The sequence below is a fragment of the Apium graveolens genome, chromosome 4 (assembly GCF_009905375.1).
Source record: "Apium graveolens cultivar Ventura chromosome 4, ASM990537v1, whole genome shotgun sequence".
Lineage (NCBI taxonomy): Eukaryota > Viridiplantae > Streptophyta > Magnoliopsida > Apiales > Apiaceae > Apium > Apium graveolens.
In genome coordinates, this window is record NC_133650.1 from 272,085,553 (window position 1) to 272,092,722 (window position 7,170).

Genomic DNA, 7,170 nt, shown 5'->3' on the forward strand with positions numbered 1-7,170 from the left:
ATAAGGAGAGAATTGAGTATAAGGTAACAGGATAAAAAGGATTGAAATTAAAGGATTATAGGAGAGGATCATAAAAGGAATATAATATATTGAGAAAGGTTAAGGGAACCTAAGTAATAAGATCCCGGGTATGATCCCTCAAACGATAAACGAGAACGAAAGATAAGCGAACCGTAAAACAAATAAGTGACCAAGAGACAAGCTTGTACAAGAAGCCAGGGATTGTGACATCATCAAACCACAAGGTGTGGACAAGTGGGAGCATAATGACATGTGCAAGGTGACACAAGCATGACATAGAAGGGAAGGAAGTGTGGTTGAATTATAACCACACAAAATCAAGGTTAATTAAGTCATTAACCAAAAACAACACAAAAATCAACCAACCAAGCAAATCATTTCATTTTCATCAAACAAAACACAAAAATATCTTCTTCCCAAGCTAGCTCTCGGCCCATTTCTTAAAATTTGAAGATCCAAGCTCCACCACTTACTATTTAGCAAGGTAATTATCTAAGCTTCCCCATGGATAGTTACATACTTCCTATAAGTTTAAGCTTCTAATTCCAAGCCAATCTTTTTCTATAAATCAAGGAAGAAGATGGTGAATAGTAACCTTCAAGAAATAACTTTAGTTTTCTTGAATTTTTATGAAAGATTAAGGTTATACAAGCAAGGATCAAGGTTCTTTTAGGCATTCAAAGCTCTTGGGTTGTGTTAGGAAGCTTCAAGGAGGTATAAACAACTTTCACCTTTAACTTATAGTTTGAACTTTGAGTTTTGATGAGTTTATGGATGGATTAATGTATATATAGAAATATCCATGTATGTATAGCAAGATCCATGTATGATAGATGGTTTGGTTGGATTTGTGGTGATTTTGGATATGAATCTTGGTTAATGGTTAATGAATCTTAAGTTATGGTTAGTAGATCATGTTTGTGGTTGAATAAGTTGGAAAACCTTGAGATTATGAACTGACTTTGCCTTGATATAAGTTGTGTTTGAGGTATTGATGATGGTTGGGTGGTTTGTAGTGAATTGGTAAAGAATTGGAGTGGTATAAATATTGGTAATCGCGTAAACATAGCCGTCGTAACGTCCGATTTTCTTTGGACTGTTTTTGTGCATAGCATTAGGACCCGAGAACCCCCTGCTAAATTGTGACCACTGCCATGTTTAGATAGCTCATGTTACGAGCTTCGTTTTGATATGTAGTTCGTTCGATTCCGATTTACGGTTTAGGAGAAACGACCGTTTCAAGTAACGGCGTTTCGCGGACGAAACTTTTTCCCTCGCCTTACTTTGAAACATAGGTTAAAGACCAAAAAGGGTTAATTAATGTGTGAAACATTTATGGTAAGTGCGTTAGGCAGTTGGTAAGACACTCGCGAAGGAATCGCTTTAAAACTCGTAAAGGTTAAATTATTAAAAATGGTGGAGCCGAGGGTACCCGAGTGACTTAAGCGAATCAGTGAGCGCAAAACGAGCGTTAGAGTCTAAGTTAGTTAAAGTATAGATTAACAAGTGACTTTGGTTTAATTCCAACTTACTTGTTGCTTATAGGTTACCAGACTCGTCCTGAGCCATTCGTAACCCCCAGTCGCTCAGGCAAGTATTCTATCCGATACACTGTTGTTGTGATGTAAATGTATGTATATGCATTATCTTGTGATATTGCATGATTGTTATTTAGCAAATGTTGCGATATATTGTAGCATGTGATATGGTATATATGCATGCCTGTTTTATATTCTTGAGATATATATCTGTTGGTTTATTTGATAATACCTATGCTAGAGGATAGTTGCATCTTGCATATACCCTTAGTATAGGGACCCAAAGGTGAAAATATTTTCTAAAACCGGGAGTCGAGGATCCCGAGTAATCTTGTATATATGGATATGGATATATATATATATATATTCATATATATATATATGGTTATAGTTTTCCAAACTATTAATCGAATAAGGTTTATTCGATAACTTTAAACTTTATTTTATTATTGAATATTATTTCGAATATTATTCGAAGGCGTATGACTTTTTATTTTATTTATTGAATATTATTTGAATATTCATTTGAGGATGTATGACTCCTTTATTTTATTTAATGAATATTATTTATAATATTCATTCGAGGTATTATGACTCAGCTTATTTTATTTATTGAATATTATTTGAATATTCATTTGAGGATGTATGACTCCTTTATTTTATTTAATGAATATTATTTATAATATTCATTCGAGGTATTATGACTCAGCTTATTTTATTTATTGAATATTATTTGAATATTCATTTGAGGATCTATGACTCCGATTATTTGCTGAAATATATTCTTTATTTTATTAAAGAATAAGGTGTAAATAATCAAACTTATTTTCGATTATTCAAATAAAGATAATACTTTCATATAAGTATATCTTTGGTTATTTAATACTCGTTTCAAGTATAAATTTTAATACTTCTACTTCAATTATTTTTTTATAAAGATTATTCTTTATGGGAATATTATTTAATTAATAATATTCAGATATTTTCCAATATTCTGGGGACTGATTTACTTCATTAAATCAGCTTTACTCCAAACACTCTTTAAAGTGTTTTCGAGTCTTCAAAGTGATTTTTAAAAGTCAGAGCGGATCCCAAAACTCATTTTTATATTTAAGATCTTCCTTTTTAAGGGGATTTAAATACTCGCTCAAAACCTGGGGAATCCGGCTCTGTGGTGTATTTTATATTCGCAACAAGGTTGCAGATTTGGTAAATGAATTGATTACTTGCCCAACGTTCGGGAAGTAAGCCCCTCTCATTGAGTCGGCATAAGCGACAGGCCGGGGTACGGTCTATTATTGTGTAAGTGGCTCAGTGGGAGTCCATCAAATGCATAAGTGGCAGAGTGGCAGTCCAGCATAGGTCTTAATTATGACCAGGGTGATGACCAGTGGGGAATTCGTCCATCTACTAGTAGAAAAGGTTACTTATTGGTATCTTTGCCTGATCAGCGAGATATCGGGTTTATGCCAAAATTCTTTTCCTTTCCAAAATTCATTGGATGTTTCAAACTCTGTTCATACTTTACATAACAGAGGTTCCAGGAAATGTTTAAGAGATATATATATATGGATATATATATATCGGGACTAAATAAAGTATCTCGTAACTTTATTTCATTCAATAATATTTCAAAGATTGAATCTATTCAAATCTTGTCTTGTAGTCTCATCTATGTGATGAACTTTTGAAACTGATTATAACTTGAACGGTGGTAGTTCAAGTAGTATTGGGAAAGATATAAGTATATTGGGGTATTTGGTAACCTCATCTTTTAAACTTATATCTAATTAATAATTGTCTTATGAATGACAAAGATTTTCAGAAAAACGTTGAGACAAGGTTAGATATATGAGATCACCTTGCAACGATATTTTTTTATACAGCTATACACTGGGACTTTGTGTATATTATGCATGGAAGAGGACTTCCAATATTTTGAAAAGTATATATGTATATATACTGAATATTTTGCGACTTCATCGCATTAAGATATCAAACTTGGTTCATTTCTTTTGACCAAGACTTTCATGAGTATTATGAGTAGGCTCATATATTGTAAATCATTATACATATTATTTTGGTGGGCTTGCTGCTCACCCTTGCTTTATTTCTTCATCACACAACAACAGTTAGGAGAGATGGCCAGACTCCAGCAGACCCAGCGCAAGCGCGTGGGAAGCGTCCCGCGTCTTCCCGCTGATATTGTAGCTGCTATAGCTGCAGAGGTAGATCCATTGTAGTTTAGACCATCTACTTTTGAGAATCCAATTATGTATAATTATAACTTGTGGCAGATAATGGCAATTAACTGTAAATTATCAAGTAATCATTTTGGGTTGTAATAATTTTAAATTGTGGATTCAAAGACTTGTACTTATTTCAATTTCATCTCTGAGACTATAACGAGTTGTGGTGTGTGTTAGTGTGGGGTCACAGCATGAGGGTATTTATTATTAATTAAGTAAAGTGATATTGTGGAAAGAAAGACCGTGACAACCCGGATTCCCGACCCCGGATCTGGGGGTGTTACATCTACTTTCACTATAAATACCCAGACTTCTCGATTGTTTTAACTTGGAATTTCTCAAAATTCTAAGTAAACTGAGTATTTATTAATTCATATCCTCACTATATGAAGTTAATAAATAGCGGATCAAAAGAAGCAAAAAGTATGAAAAACTGACATAATCTAATTCATAAATTATGTTCGGCAAAATACTTTTGACATACCTTGTCTATTATTACTCTGACTTATTGACATATTTACATGCTTAATTTCTTATGCTGGTCTAATGTAAGTAGACTGGTTATTATTATTATTTTTGTTTTGAGATAGCTATCAAAGGTTAAATTATTTGACTATATGTTGATAGGAGTAGTCACTTTTATGTAGGGAGTACTTGTTTATTTGCATGGGGAACAATTATTCTAAATAGTGAACTAATATTCTTGAGTACTTGCATGGGGAATAGTAACTAGTCATTTCTAACTGTCAAATGTACTTATGTGATTATTACTCTTATTATCCGGGAAACTCAAGAGTCTATTGGTTTTTATTTTTACTCCTTCTATAAATTAAAACTGTAATGCCCCCAAATTCGGGGTCAGAGGATTTGGTCGTCACTATAAAACCTCAATCCAAATCAACCTGTTAAATCGAAATGCAAATGCCAGCAGAAGATATTTAGCATCTATGACCCCAAATTAATCCAAGATCTTTTAAGGTTAGAGTTCTAGAAACAAGATATTCAAATTCCATAAATAAATTTTTCACTTTCTTTTAAAACTCTTTTCAACAATTCTCAATCTCAAAAGTTAATCCGCTAGTATAATTTCGAAAAGAAGTATACTAGGCCCAATTATAAAATACACCACTATAATATAATATAATATAAACAACTTTACACAATAAAACTTACACTAGTCCGCAAACCCTGGACCAACCACCTTCCAAAATCTTCTTCTTTACTTCCTCGAATTACGCGGCTAAACATCGCGAGCTAATCCTCACTGGAGGTTAAATTTAAAAACAGACAAGTATGAGCGGAAGAAATGCTCAGCAAGTTCGTTATAGCATATATAGGGTTGTTTTGATATAAAACCGACATCTGCAATAAAGCAGAACATTTAAAATCATAATTGCTGAATCATAAAATTTTAGTTGAGGTACCCCAGAATTGATTCCTTAATTGTATTCAAAACCATTTTGATATTTTTGAGCGAAGTGCTTCAGCAATACTTTGAATCTTGAGGAGAATAAAACTCGTAAAACAACAGTGTTTACGGAAATATCGTAAACCACAATAACATGAAACAATGATTATGGATTGAATCATAGACTTTACTCAAAATCGAACTCTTGAAATTAATACTTATTTTTCTGTCATATCAAATTAGATATCAATACGAACTTTGATGCTCATAACATCCCATACTGAAGTCAACATCAATCATCTATACTAATACCACCTTTGATATTTAACAACAACGTAAGTATCAGTATAAATCAGAATCTGAATCAAAACTGCATTTTACCATTATTCCAAAACAGAAACAGTTGATAAATCATTTATTCTATGATTATCAAAACAATAAAGAAATTTAGATATCAATTTAGATTGGAACCAATTATATTTCATGTTGTTTCCGATGATCAGTCACGAAACAACACCGGTATCCCGCAGCCATACCGTAAGTATAGGTACTACCCGTATCCCGCAGCCATACGGTACCTATAGGGCTCCAGAAAAGGCATATACTCGCCTTGAAAGATATTATAGCTGGACCGATATCTCGATCACCAATGCTGTAACCAGTAACTAGTAACCATTTCAATCTTAAAAACCTTTTTATTGAAAAAGGAACCGAATCAATCGACATCCTAAATAATTTTATTCCCCCATTCACTTGGGCATAAATCCTCGCAACAAAATCATCTTTCTCAAAATCCAAAATATTTATAAATCCAGTAATTTGATAAGTAAATCACTTAGCTATTCTGAACATAGAATAGCAGAAGAATACTTGCATAAACAGAATCGTTTAATTCAACGATATATAAAATATTTATCTATTACGAACTGAATAGGGAAAGCAATACTTGCATGAAAAGATTTAAAATAAATATCACTTGAACAATAAGTGATGATATGAATACTTGCCCTTGAGATTTAGTAGTTAGTCACACTCACAATAACACATCTATTTTGACATTTTGTCTCAAAACATCACCGTCTTTTACTTCGCTAGATCTCTGATCTGCTGCTCATGCAGTGCTGCAACCCAAAATAAATTCTGGTCACCCCGAAGAGAATATCTGATGTCCGGAAAATATCTCCAGAAAAATTTGAAATTAATAGCGATAGATATATACACGCTGAGATACCATGTAGAGTAGTCAACACCGCCAAACTCCTTTTCTATGCCCCGAAAATAAATTAAAACGGAGAATATATCGCGCAAATTATCTCCTCAAAACCTTGCAATATATCTACCTATGTATAGGTATCGAAGCGCTGATCGTTTATATATATAACAATTGGAACTTGGACGAACGGTTGAGAAGATATGAATTTTTGAAAATTAAAAATAAATATATATACGGAGACAGAGAGGCAGAAGAAGAAGAAGAGAGGAAAAGGGAGTCGTATCTTTTTGGGGAATGAAAAATGGGGGAGGGGTGTATTCTCGGGGGTTCCAGGTGGGGGCAGGTGGTTTACACGTTTTTTTTGTTTTTTTTCTCTTAACTATAAATTAATACGACATAATTAAAATTAGCCCAAATAATAAATAGCGGGGAATAATATTAAAACAAATAAATATAAAATTTATATCAAAATTTTCCAAAATTATGAATATTTCAAAAATGCGAAAATATAAAATATTTGAAAGTCCCATGATTTTATAAAAATAAAATTATGATTTTTGTGCAGTTTTACGTCCCGATAGAGGTCCGGTACGATAATTTTTATGAAACTGAAATATTTCTAAAATTCTTGAAATATTTAAAAACTAAGAAAATAAATTTTTCAAAATTTTTAAGACATTTGTAAATCGCGCGTCATATCCGCATTTTACGATTTAACGAACAAACGTGCGGGTAAATATA